Source organism: Symphalangus syndactylus, chromosome 9, assembly GCF_028878055.3.
Source record: "Symphalangus syndactylus isolate Jambi chromosome 9, NHGRI_mSymSyn1-v2.1_pri, whole genome shotgun sequence".
In the NCBI taxonomy this organism is placed as follows: Eukaryota; Metazoa; Chordata; class Mammalia; order Primates; family Hylobatidae; genus Symphalangus; species Symphalangus syndactylus.
This window is the reverse complement of record NC_072431.2, coordinates 114,280,863-114,295,581: the sequence shown is the minus strand read 5'-3', so window position 1 is coordinate 114,295,581 and position 14,719 is coordinate 114,280,863.

Genomic DNA, 14,719 nt, shown 5'->3' with positions numbered 1-14,719 from the left:
AGAGTGGACAGGAGGCAGATATGGGAATTAGACAATTTAATATAAACCATTTTAAACAATATTGTTATTTTAGAACCTTATGGTTGTACTATTTACACACATATACAAGTAACATTCCTCAAGATGCTTTTATTTGACTTTCATTTATAAACTTTGGGGCAAGTAACATTGATTTTTAAAGCTAATAATATAAGGAGAGTCTCCTAGGAAATATGAGGTTTTTAGATATTCCTTGCCAACTTACACCCTGAGACTTGTGCTCCAGAGTCTATTTGGTCAGCCTGGATCTGAGATACAAAATACAGTCTTTCTTCCAGAATGCATTAGAGATTTTAAGAATGTGAGTATATTTTTAAAGTTTCATTGTGATGACTTTGGATATTAACTTCCAATTTATATTTTTAATGCCACCTCATATAGTTTATTTGCTCTGTCTTATTAGCCAAATGTCAATCTTTTGCCCAGAAAACAGGATTGGAAGCCCCATATTTGCCAGAACACTTTAAGATTAGATCCATTTCAATTTATTTTTATTCTCTTGGAAGATAGTGAAAAGAGTCATCTTTTACTCTGGATATCAAAACAGATGGAGTTTTACCAAATTGTCAATAGAACTTGAAGATCTCCTCCACTCACCCACAGTCTGTTTTAGTCTTTTACAACTTTAAGGTTCTTAGGTCAACTGTGGGTGAAGCTGACTCTGCATCTATTAGGTCAACTGTAATAGAATAGGAAAATGCTCACTTTTTAAATAGTCCACAGTAGTCATCGTGACAGTGTTGTTAAACAGAAAGTTACCTAAAACTGTTGAAATAGTTTCAGATGGGAAAATGTTAGTGACTCCATGAAACTGCTGTTATCACTAAATCCCCTGCCACCTCAAATTGCCACACTGCTTCAAAGTCTTTATTTACAACTGAAAGTGGGAATGGCAAGTAATGTTCATCTTATGTGTCAAATTTGATCTATTGTTAGTGGCTACTCCTAGCAGTGTTGAGAAAGATTTTGATAACAACCTGACATTAAGACACACTTAAAGACAAAGTGCTATGATCCGTCAGTGATATTCATTATAGGTGTGAGAGGGGAGAGTGGTGGTACAAGAACTGTCAACTCCAGTAGGATTTGTAACTCCAGGAAGCCCAACTTCATTAATCATAAATTTTAGCAACTGCTGCTAAAATATTATTAATTAATATGAAGACAGTAAAGACTAACCAATATTTGTTGCATACTTACTATGTGCCAGGTGCTATGCTAAGTAATTTTTTAAAAAAATCATTAGCTAATCTAATCATTGCTGAACCCCTATAAGATATCATCTCCATATAGTTTATCCTCAGTACAAATTATTTGTTCTTTAAAATGCCAGACCCAGCAATAATCTGCATTGGAACTCATTTATTATAATAAAAAAAAGAATACACAATTAAATGAGAATCTTACATAAGTCCTAGTTGATCTTGAAATATATATATATATATATTTCAAAATTATATATATATTTCAAAAATATATATGTATATATCTCAAGATCAACTAGGGCTTATATAAGATTCTCGCTTAATTTTGTGTATATATATATATATATATAAAACTATCCTAGGTTTCAATAATTTCCTCAAATTTGCTATATAATGCCTTCAAGATATTTGAAATATTCAACCAAACTTGCAGGATTTAGGAATTTTCATGATTTTAACACATTTTAAAAGTTTTACAATATTCTCTTAAGCAACATTTAAAAATAAATTTTCAATTAAATCTTTTCACCACAATAATGGTTTAAATAATATTGTTTTGGTGAAAAAAAATTGATAGCGCAAATAGCTAAATAGAAGCAAAAAGATAAAAGAGAGACAAAAAGTTTAAAGTGCAGGAAAGGTGTCTCAAAATCTGCAACATAATATGCATTTCTTCTCTTGGTTGTTTAAAGGAATTCCCACCATAGCCTTTATTCCATTAAACAGGGTAAGTATTATGACATAGAACAGGTGGTGTGTTAACATCTTTGATCATACTATAAACTAAATTTCCATTGCAGAAGAAACTATTGGAAATGTAATGAAAACATAATGAAGTCAACATTCTTGCTTACCAAATGGGACTTTGCAGCACAGTTAATTGGACGTCAGTGTGAAATGTTGACAGACAGAGAACAGAATGGAGGGAGAGATTTAAAGGGAGAATGATTTTATATAAGCATTTATATTTTCAGAAGTAGCTTTCACCATCTGGATATTTTCAATCATGTGGATAAAACATATAGTTGGATGAGATTTTTGGGTTTCATCTAGATTTCCCTATATCCTCTACACTGCTTACATAAGATTGAACACTCAATAGACACTCGCTGATTAATATTTGGCACCCTGTATTAACAATTACAAGTTTGCTCTGAAACTGAATGTTTTGAAAATTGTGATATAAAATGTCACTCAGCTGTCTTCTTTTTATTTCTTTATTTGGCTTGAAGGCAGTGGGGCTTTCATCAATTCCTTAACAATTTTATTTAGAAATAATTCACTTACAACTCAATTCACCCATTTAAAGTATGCAGTTCAGTGTTTTATTTTCTATTCACAATAATCACCACAATCTAATTTTCAAACATTTGTTTCACGAGAAATAAATACCATACCCAGTAATAGTCAATCCTGATTTTGCCCCATGTCCTGCCCCAGCCAGTCCTAAGCAACCACTAATATATCTCTGTCTGTATAAATTTCCTTATTTTGACTATTTCATGTGAATGCAATCATAAAATAGATGGCCCTTCTGAATGCCTTCTGTTGCTTAGCATGTTTTCAATGTTCATCTCTATTAAATCATATATTATTTATTTTTATTTTAAAACAGCATTCCACTGTATGGATATACTGTGTCGTACTTATCCATTCATCATTTGATGGACTCTGCAGTAGTCTTCACTTTTTGGCTATTATGAACAATGCTGCTATGAACATTCACATACGAGTTTTTACATAGATCCATGTTTTCATTTCTCTTGGGTATATACTTAGGTGTGCAATTGCTGGGTCATACAGTAACCCTGGTTGAGGAAAGCGTAGACTGTTTTCCAAAGCTGCCGCACCATTTTCAAATCCCACCAGCAGTGGATGAGGCTTCCAGTTTCTCTAGTAATATTGGCCTGTTGAGCTTAGAGTAGAGCTTTGGCCCTATTAGTAAAACCCAGCCCCAGAGAAGCAGCTAAGGAGAAAGGGAGCCCTTGTCTTCTTGGCAATACACACTGGTAGTAGAACTTCTGAAACACAGAAAGGTGAGGAGAGAGAGTGGCCCAAATACTGTATATTCTTCCTTTTCTCACCAAGATTTAGTAGATTTTCTTGAATAAATCTTTATTTCTGTATGCCATTAGGACAATTTTTAGATATTTTGAATGATTGTTTTTTTCTATACACACAATTTTCACCAGTTAAATTGATGTTTTGCTATGAGGAGCATCTGTGGAGTTCTTTATTCTACTATTCTAGAAGTTTTTATCCTCTTATCACTATTTTAAATCACTGTCTCCCCTTCTGATTACTTACTGACTTGAAGTGGCTTATGTAAATATGGTACTTGACACAAAATTAGTCATTAAATATGTTGTTTGTATATCACTGATTTCTCATCCGACACAAAGGAGGCCCATGAACAGTCAATATAGAATTTCATATGAAGTAGGCCGGGCACGGGCGACAGAGCGAGACTCCGCCTCAAAAAAAAAAAAAAAGAATTTCATATGAAGTGAAAATGCAGTTATGTGTTGCTTAAGGACAGGGATACTTTCTGAGAAATTTACTGTTAAGTGATTCTGCCCTTGTGTACATCACAGAGTGTACTTAAACAAACCTAAATGGTGTAGTCTACTACACACATAGGCTATATAGTATAACCTATTGTTCCTAGGCTATAAACCTGTACATGTTACTGTACTGAATACTCTAGGCAATTGTAACACAATGATAAGTATTTGTGAATTTAAACATACCTAAACATAAAAAGATACAGTAAAGATACAGCATAAAAAGATAAAAAATGGGATACCTATGTAGGACACTTACTATGAATGGAGCTTGCAGAACTGGAAGTTGCTGTTGGTGAGCCAGTGAGTGAATGTGAAAGCCTGGAACATTACTGTACACTAGTGTAGGCTATATTAACTTTATATACACTTAGGCTGCAAAATCTATATTTAAAAGTTTTTTCTTTAGTCATAAATTAATCTTAGTTTATGACATTTTAACTTGATAAACATTTTCCTTTTTTAAACGGTTTTAACTCCTAATAAAACTTCTTAAAACACATATCATACAGCTGCACAAAAATATTATTTCTTTATATCCTTATTCTATAAGCTTTTTTCTATTTTTCATTTATTTATTTATTTATTTATTTATTTATTTATTTATTTACTTTTTCAACTTGTTATTAAAACCTAAGACACAAACACACAATAGCCTAGGCTTATGCAGGGTCAGGATCATCACTATCACTGTCTTTCACCTCCACACCTTGTCCCACTGGAAGGTCTTCAAGGGCATAGCATGCATAGGGCTGTTATCTCCTATGATAACAATGCCTTTTCTGGAATACTTCCTGAAGGACCTGAATGAGGCTGTTTAACAGTTTTTTTTTTTAATATAAGTAGAAGGAGTACACTCTAAAATAATAATAAATAGTATAGTAAGTACATGACACCGGTAACATAGTCACTTATGATCAAGTATTATGTACTGTGCATAATTGTATATGCTATACTTTTATATGACTGGAAGCACAGTTGGTTTCTTTATGCCAGCATCACCATGAACACATGAGTGATACTTTGTGCTATGATGTCACTAGGCGATAGGAATTTTTCAGACCCATTATAATCTTATGGGACCACTCTCACATATGCAGTTCGTCATTGACCAAAATGTCATTATGTGGAATATCACTGTATTCTTCAAAATAAAGGTAGACATTTTCAGATAAAGGAAAACTAAGGATTTGTTGCTAGCATATCTGGACTTCAAGGAATGATAATTTTATTAGGCTGGATGAAAATAATGGTAAATGGATATTCAAATCTTTTGCAGTGAACGAAGGCCATTGGAAATGGGAAGTATATAGGAAATAGTAGGAATACATCTTAATTTCTTTAAAATACACATGACTGGTTTAAGAAAAACTTAAAGCATTAACTTGAGAGGCTTAGAATTTATGTGGATGTGATATATATATGACAAATGTAAGCATGAAGTGTGGAATGGGGTAAATGGAGCTACAAAATTGCAAGGTTTTTATATTTTATGTGAAGTTCTAAAATATTAACTCTAAACAGACTGTGAAGAGTTAACAATGCATAGCATATTTCCTACAGAAAGCACTAAAACATGAATGTAAAGAAATGTAACTAAAAGCCAATAGATAAATAAGTTACAATTCTAAAGTATTCAAGTAATAAAAAAGAAGGTAGGGAAGAGGGAAGAGAAAGAGAAACAATAAGCAGAGGGAACAAACAAAATAAAAGTTTATAGGACTAAATCAAACCATATCAATATTACATTAAACATTAATAGAATGAGCAGACCAATAAAAGCAGAAATTACTAGACTAGATTAAAATGAACGATCTAACTATATGTTGTCTACAAAAATGCACTGTCAACATAAAGACACATAGAAACTGAAAATACATTTATGGGAAAAGATACAGCATAGAAATTATAAGCATAAGAAGATTGCAATGGCTATATTAATATCAACTAAAATAGACTTCAAGACAAAGTATATTATATTATTAAAGCCAAAGAAGGTGTTTCATAATGATTAAAAGACCAATTTATCAGAAAGTCAGGACAATTTGTATCTGCTTAATAGGATAATTTCCAAATGTAGGAAAAAATGACAATAATAAATAAATAGATAATTCAACAATCATTTTAGAAAAACCTATTCCTTTTGCAATTAATAGAATAATTAGACAAAAAGATCAGTAGAAATTTAGAGAATCTAAACAACAGTATTAACCACCATAAGCTAATCAATATTTATAGAATATTACATCAAACAAATGTTACAGAATGTACCCAGAACATTATAGGTTTTTTCGAAGCACACATGGCATATTCATGAAGATACATCATATATGCTGAGCCACAAAAAAATAAATTTAGAAGAATTTTAAATAAATTTAAAAGAATCAGGAAAGCTGGTAGTGTAATTCAGTCTGAATCCAAAGGACTGAGAACGAGAAAAGCCAACGGTGTACTTCTCAGTCCAAGACCAAACCCATGAGAACATTGGGGTGGGGGGGGATGGGGAGAACTTGTGGAGTTCCTGAAGTGCAAAGGCCTAAGAATCTGGAGTTCTATTGTTTGAGGCAGGGGAAGATGATGTCCTATCTCCAGAAGAGAGAGGGGATTTGTTTTGTCTATACCTTATTGTTCTATCTGGGCCCTAAAGGATTGGGATGATATCTCCTCACTTTGGTGAGAGTGGATCTTCTTTACTAAGTATACTAATTCAAATGCTAATGTCTTCTTGAAACAGACCTCAAATTCACACCCAGAAATAATGTTTTACAAGCTCTCTGGTTATCCCTTAATCCAATCAAGTTGACAAGTAAAATTAACCATCCCATTAGAAGGGGAGACAAGGAAGGGAAACCTAAGCAGAGCCTGGTAGACTTCTTAAATTGAAGAGGTACGGAGAAGAGTCCAGAAAAACAAAGGCAGCTAAAGTTTGCAGGGCAGAGTAATGCAACTGAACTCTAAAGATCCACAGAATTTCCCCCTTGGGTACTCAGTAGAAGAGTGATGAGTGCATGGCTATGAGGAAACTCTCTGAGGCAGGCAAGGTGGCTGACGGCTGTAATCCCAGCAATTTGGGAGGCCAAGGCAGGTGGCTCACTTAAGGTCAGGAGTTCGAGACAAGTCTGGCCAACATGGTGAAACCCAGTCTCTACTAAAAATAAAAAGGTGGGACGTGATGGCAGGCACCTGTAATCCCAGCTACCTGGGAGGCTTGAATCTGGGAGGTGGAGGTTGCAGTGAACCGAGATTGCGCCACTGCACTCCAGCCTGGGTGACAGAGCAAGACTCCAGCTCAAAAAACAAACAAACAAAGGAAACTATGTGACACCAAGATAAGGCTACCTATGAGGATTAGAGGAAGTAGTACGCAGAGATCACACAAAACCGAGAATAATGCCCGTTGCCATTGGTGAGATTAAGAAATGTCATAATTCATGGGAATTCAGTCGAACACTTAAAAGGGTCTTATCTCAGAAGAGAAAATAATTAACCCTAGACTAAACATCACTCTTTGCTTCTATCTAACAAATCTTAAAAACAAAATCCAAAATTATCAAACTGTTTTCATGTAACTTAACTGCATCTGAAAACAAAGCTCAAGAATATTCAAGGGAATAAAAAAAAATGAAGCCCCTAAAAAGAAAAAAATTCACAGTATCTAGCATTAAATAAAAATTTACCAGAGATAAAAAGAAGCAAAAAAATAAAACCTGTTATTGTTAGGCAACAGGGGTACCTTAATGGCGCTGGTTCCGGGTTCTTCCTCCTCCTTGATACAGGCCCGCCAAAGGAGGACCAATCAGAAAGAAACACCTCCGCCTTTCCCCAAGCCCCTCCTCTAACCCCAATCACGTGCATCCACGTAGCCCCCAGCAATATAAAAACTGGAGCCCAGGCAGCCTCTCTCTCTCTCTCTCTTCTTCTTCTTCCTTCCCTGCGTGTGGTGCCCGATACCTCCAATAAAGATCTCTTGACCGCAACCGGTGTAGTCTGATCCTTGCCCGGCCCCTTTCAGTTATAAGGAGAAAAAAAAAATCACTCCATTGAAACCAATCCTGAACTGACACAAATGTTAAGAATAAACATACAAAGACATTACAATGGCTGTTATAACTACATTCAAAGGGTTTAAAATGTGAGTGACAATATCAAGCATGCTGAGACACAAAATTTGTTGAAAAAATCAAATTTGCAGAGAGAAAAGCTACAATGTCTGAGATGAAAAATACATTAAATATAATTAATGGCAGAAGAGACACTGCAGAAGAAAAGATCAATGAACAGAAAGGCATAGCAATATAAACTATTCAAAATGAAAAACAGGGAAAAATGACTAAGAAAAAATGACAAATACCTAAAAATGTGGAAATGGCTTTAGAACTGGGTAATAGAGGATGAATCTTAAAGAAATGTTCTGGTGAGGGCTCAGAAGTGGAGAGCTGTAGAGAAAGCCTCAGTCTTCTTAGAGATTACTTAAATGGCCATGACCAGAATGCTGGTAGAAATATGCACAGTAAAGGTCATTCTGATGAGGTTTCAGAGGGAAATCAGAAACATAGTACTGGCAGTGGAAAGGAAGGCCACCCTTATTGTTAAATGGAAAAGAACTTGCCTGAGTTGTGTTCAGTCCTAGTGTTTTGTAGAAGATTGAACTTGCGGGTGATAAAGTAGGATGTCTTGCAGAAGAAATCTCCAAGCAAAGTGTTGAAGGTACAGCATGCCTCTCTTGACTACTTATAGCAAAATGTGAGAAGAGTGAAACTAATTAAAGATAATGTTGTAATTAAAAGGCAAATAGAACTGGGCACGGTGACTCATGCCTGTAATCCCACTGCTTTGAGAGGCCAAGGTGGGCAGATCACTTGAGGTCCAGAGTTCAAGACCAGTCTGGCTAACATACTGAAACCCCATCTCTACTAAAAAATAAATAAATAAATAAATAAATAAATATTAAAAAAATAATTCGTCAGGCATGGTGGCAGGCACCTGTAATCCCAGCTACTTAAGAGGGCGATGCAGGAGAATCACTTGAGTCTGGGAGGCAGAGGAGGCTTCAGTGAGCTGAGATAGTGACAGAGTGAGACTTCATCTCCAAAAAAAAAGGCAAACAAACATAATATAAAGAGTTAGTTAGAAAATTTTCTGTTTATAAAAACAGTGTATTAGTTCATTTTCACACTGGTAATAAAGACATGTTCGAGACTGGGAAATTTACAAAAGAAAGAGCCTTAATTGGACTTACAGTTCCACGTGGCTGGGGAAGCCTCACAATTATGATGGAAGGCAAGGAGGAGTAAGTTCCATCTTACATGGGTGGCAGCAAGCAGAGAGAGAATGAGGAAGATGCAAAAGCAGAAACCCCTTATAAAATCATCAGATCTCACCAGACCCACTCACTACCACAGGAATAGCATGGAGATAACCACTCTCATGAATTAATCATCTCCCACTGGGCTCCTCCCACAAAACACAGGAATCATGGGAGCACAATTCAAGATGAGATCTGGGTGGGGACACAGCCAAACCATATGTTTCTGCCCCAGCCCCTCCCAAATCTCATATCTTCAATTTTCAAAACCAATCATGCCTTCCCAGCAGTGCCCCAAAGTCTTAACTCATTGCAGCATTAACTCAAAAGTCCACAGTCTAAAATATCATCTGAAACAAGGCAAGTACCTTCTTCCTATGAGCCTGTAAAATCAAAAGCAAGCTAGTTATTTCCTAGATACAATGGGGGTACAGACATTGTGTAAATACAACTGTTCCAAATGGGAGAAATTGGCCAAAACCAAAGGGCTACAGGCCCCGTGCAAGTCTGAAAACCAGCAGGGCAGTCAAATCTTAAAGCTCCAAAATGATTTTTTTTTTTTTTTTTTGACAAAGTCATGGGAGTGAGGCTGCCTAGAGCTTTTGGGACCCAACCCCCACCCCAGTATGTCTCTTATATTGGGACATGGACTCAAAGAAGATGTTTCTTTATCCTCAAGATTTAATACTGTTTTCCTTGTTGGGGTTTGGAGATACTTGGGAGCTGTTACTCCTTTATTTCGTATTTCTTCCTTTTGGAATGGGAATATCTACCCTGTGTCTATTCTACCGTGTTTTGGAAGCACATAACTTGTCTGGTTTGATAGTTCACGGACAGAGGGGAGTTTGCCTCAGAATGAAACACACCTTTGAGTCTCACCTACATCTGATTTAGATGATATTTTGGTAAGACTCTGTACTTTAAACTTTTGAACTGGTGCCAGAACATGTTAAGACTTTTAGGACTATTGGGATGGCATGAATGTATTTTGTGTGTAAGAAGGATATAAATTTGAGGAGCCAGAGATGAAATGCTATGGTTTGAATATATGTGTCCCTCCAAAATTCATGTGTTGGAATATTATTCAATGCAATAGTATTAAAAGGTGAGGTTTTTGGTAAGAGCTCTCCACACTCATGAAAGGGATACATGACTTGAAGGAAAGCCCTAGCCCCTTTTTACACTTTTACCCTTTCTGCCATGTGAGGACACAGGATTTATCCTCTCCAGAGGACACAGAAACATGACACCATCCTGGAAGCAGAGAGCAGACCTCACTAGGCACCAAATCTGCCTGCACCTTAATCTTGGACATCTCAGCCTCCAGAACTTCGAGAAATAAATATATATTATTTATAAATTACCCAGTCTGTGGTATTTTAATATAGCAGCAGGAACAGACTAAGATGCACCTTAGGTGATGTGTAGATATTATAGGAGAGGAGAATAAAGGGCAAACATTGTAAGTTAGAGTTACGCAATGGTAGAATGTGCTACAATGGTAGATACATGTGAGCTCTCAATATGCATGTGTTAACTGAAAGATGAAGAGTATTTTCTTCCTCTTTTAACAGACTTTTTCTACCAACACTTGTCCCAGTAGCTCAAAAACATTTTATGTAAAGTCCACTTTAAATTTAAACTTCACCTTTAACACAGTCTTTTAATTTAGTGAGTTGGGAAATGAAGTCTCAGTGTACATCATATACATATGATATGCGATATATCTACTCTTAAGTAAGAGAAGAACACAAACTGTTTTACTATACTTTTTATTATTATATTTTAGTGGTATGTATAGTTCTTAGAGTAAATTATTGTGAAAATACAGATACTTCCATAAAACTCCACTGTAGTTTATTCATATTTACAATTATAATAAATCTTTCCAAACCCCAGCCATAATAATCTGATTGAAGCAAAAGAGGAGTGCAGAGAAATGGCATCTGCAGAGTTGCCACAATTTTATTGCAACATGTATAAGCAAAGTATAATTATGCAGTAAAAATCAACTTAAAGAATTATGATTCAGGTTTACAGATTAAGACATTAATTCTGTGGATATATGAGTAGTCAGTGATAGTTTTAGTCACCTATGACAATTCCTCAACTCCACAATAAGAATTGTGTTAAGTCTGTGGTTACCATGGATTTACTAAAGCCCAAACATTTGGTTTTCATTAAAGCTTATCCAGTTGAAAGTAATGCTGAACTAATTATTTAATACCCAACAACTGGGCTTTTTTACTTTGCTGTTAGGTTGTGTGTTCAGCTCAAGGAAGGCTCAAGAATCTTTGCTTTGGAAACCTTGTTTCAACTTCCCTATTTCAGTCAGGCCTCAGTAGAACCCCCTAGTTAACTTTATTACAAAGTTTATCCAAATTTGTTGTGATTTTCTCATTATAAGCCTGATTTCCCACTAGCCTATGTTCCAATTTGCCACGTACTTTTCTCCGTCACTACCACAGTGCGAGCACCTTAGGAAATGTGGATGACAATAAGGAAGAGCAAGTTTACATGAAGGGAGCAAGTATGTGTTTACATGTTTGTTCTTCTAAATAAATCAAGGAGGTTTTGGTGTCTGTGGGCTTTTTAGAAAATTGGTCAGTTTACCTAGCGAAGGACCATGTATCTTTCTTCTAGTGCTGCTCTGTGTCCCCCAGTCCCTGCACCCACCTACGCACTCAGCTGAAAGAGGATATGCTCACAGCCATATTAGTGGTTGCAAAATTGAGCCCCACCTCTCGGAAGCAGGATATTTCCCCCACCCCTGCATGGGACTCCCGACAGTGGTGCCTCATTTACTCAGCCCACCACTGTGAACTTCTCGTGGGAGGGAGTGCGCAAGCGACTGAGGCGGGAACTGGAGTGCACGAGCACTGGAATTGGCCAACTGCTTTGGCGCCTGCAGGATCCAACTCCACTCATTCGGACCTGCTGCGCTCCACCCCTCATGGGCGGGAACACCCAGATAAGTGGGTGGGTGCAGGAGCCAATGTGAGCAGTTTTGGTCGCAGGCAGGAGCAAACTCTGTGCAGGCCCCCAGCAGTGTCCAGGCAGGGTGCTTGTGACTCCTGAAGCCTCAGGGGGCATGTTACAGTGCTCTTTTAACTCCGCCATCCATGGAAGGCGTAAGTGTTAACAGCTCAGTGGGCCCTCTGCCCTTTTGCACGAGGCAGCTGTCGCCTGCCAGCGGGGGCAAAGGACTAGCGTGACAGCCTTTTGTATCCACACTCGTGGCTCACAAGCTCTTGTCCGGCATCCAGGAAAAATGTCGCACAAACTAATTGAAGGATGATAAATGCAGGGGATTTTATTGCCAATGAAAGTGGCTCTGAGCAGGATGGGGAGCTGTAAAGGGAATGCGGCAGGTAGGTAATCTTCCCCTGGAATCTGGCCATCTCTACCGGATTCTTCTCCGAAGTTACGCCACTTCCCTCCCATGTCTAGCCATAGTTTCCGGGGGTCCAAATGCTTCTCCTCTGCCAGCTGAGTCTGTGGTCTTTATAGGCACAGGATGGGGGATGGGGTAGGCCATGGGTAAAAAGCAGGAAGACAAGGATAGAAGTTCTCACTTTGAGCCGGGGTTTCAGGCTTTTCGGCTTGAGGGTGGGATTTTGCTGGGGACCTGCTACTTTTCTGCCTAGAATTTTTCTGTCTCCTGCCTGTATCATTGTATCACCTCCACCAGTCCTAGCTAACTTGATGTCCTCATCTGGATATCTGACTCAAACTGAGCTAGTCATTTAATTAATGGGCTGGTGTTGGCTATGCTGCTAATCATCAAACCAATTTCAGTAATTCCATCAATACAATAAAGACATTTTATCCAAATTTGCTGAGCCAGTGGTTGGCTAAGATGCAGATATGGAAATTTCTGATTCTGTTTTTTACATAAACTGTATCTTGTGACAGTGATAGGAAAAAGATATCATCAACTTTAATTATTTTAGTGGTTTTTTAATATTTCTTAGCTGCAGAATTGTAGTTCAAAGAAAATTTTACTGTAAAGTCCTTTATGTTAAGCACACAAAAATACAGTTGCTTCAGCTGATGTTGGAGGGCTTCCCACAATCACCACTCATGTCCATTGTTCCAGAAACACCTGAAGGGAAGGCACATGATGCCCTTAGGAGCATAGTTTGAAAAGTATTCATTTATTAAAAACACACTTTGAAATAATTTGAATTAAAGTTCAATCGGGATGCAATTTGAAAAAATTAACAAATATTGCCTTTGTGACAATGCGATCCTGAATATATCTTTTCACTGATTAGCTCTATGTATCTATATAAATAGGCAATACTAATTATATTTTCTTTTTTCAAAGTTTTTATTGATTTAGTATTCATTTCTGGAAGTTCTAGTCCTGGTGATGTCAAATACTCTTTATTGGTACTGGCTATTTATCACAATACACTTAGAAATTTACTAGATATCATATTGTTTTGTTTCATCAGAGTTTCCATTTACAGTCAGTTTTCATTCATTCTGATAATTTGCCTAATGGAAATGCTCTATATTCTATAAAGATATTTTCTCTCCATTTAATATATGCAAAAAATTTCTTGGTTTGAAATATACCCTGGATAGTATTATAGAATAAAAATTTATATTTGAACATATGTTTCAGAAACATTTTGACACAGTAGCTGTTTAAAACTGGGAAACATTCCTAGCACTGGATCCAACAAAATTGAAAACATTAGACTAGAAGATAATCTCTGTATCCACAGACTTTATGTGCAAACAACAACAACAAAAAGAGAGAGAACTTTTCTACGTAAATTAAAACCTCTTGAGATTTATGAAGGTGTCCGCAAAACTTTTCCATACCAACTGATTCCAGATAGAACCTAATTCAGGCAAGGTAAGAAAGGAAAGCTCTTCCCTCAGATCATAGGGTTTCCCTCTGATTCCAGGCTTTTCAGCAAGCCTTTGTAGCACCTATGGCCAGGAATTCAGTAAAACTTAGAAGAGACAAAATCAGCAGTGTTATCATGTAATTTCCCTTATTTTTCTGTATCTATCTGAGGTTATTGGAACCTCTTAATTGATGAATGAAGACTTTATCAAGCCTGTCAGCAGTCGTTATGTCTCTGATTTTCCTTGAAATGTATCTGTCATGCAACTCAAAATTGAATAGCCAGTTTGGGGCTTAACCAGAGACATGGCACTGACTTAAGACACTCTGAAGGGAATGAATGATTAATGCAGTTTATAGACAGGATAGCGCTTCCTCTGTCTCATGTGCTTTTTGTATGTAATCTCTAGTGGTTTAAGTTCAGATGGATCTAATGAAAAAGGACTAGATGTTTTCCACCTTCCCTTCAGAGCATGCTGTACGATTTATCCACTGACAAAATGTGCTAATGAAATGTCACCTTGGACAGCTTGGTAAAGGATTGATGGGCTGGAAGTTTTGCACTTTATTTAACTTTTGCAGGAAAAATGAATAAGTCCTCCAAACTCTGTATGATATAGAGATCCATTATGGTTTTCTGACTCAGGAAGTAGCTATGCCACTGATGGAATATAGAAAGAGAAAGATGCTGATGGGGAAAATTTTATCAATAAACAAATTGAGAATATGTGGTTTCATTATG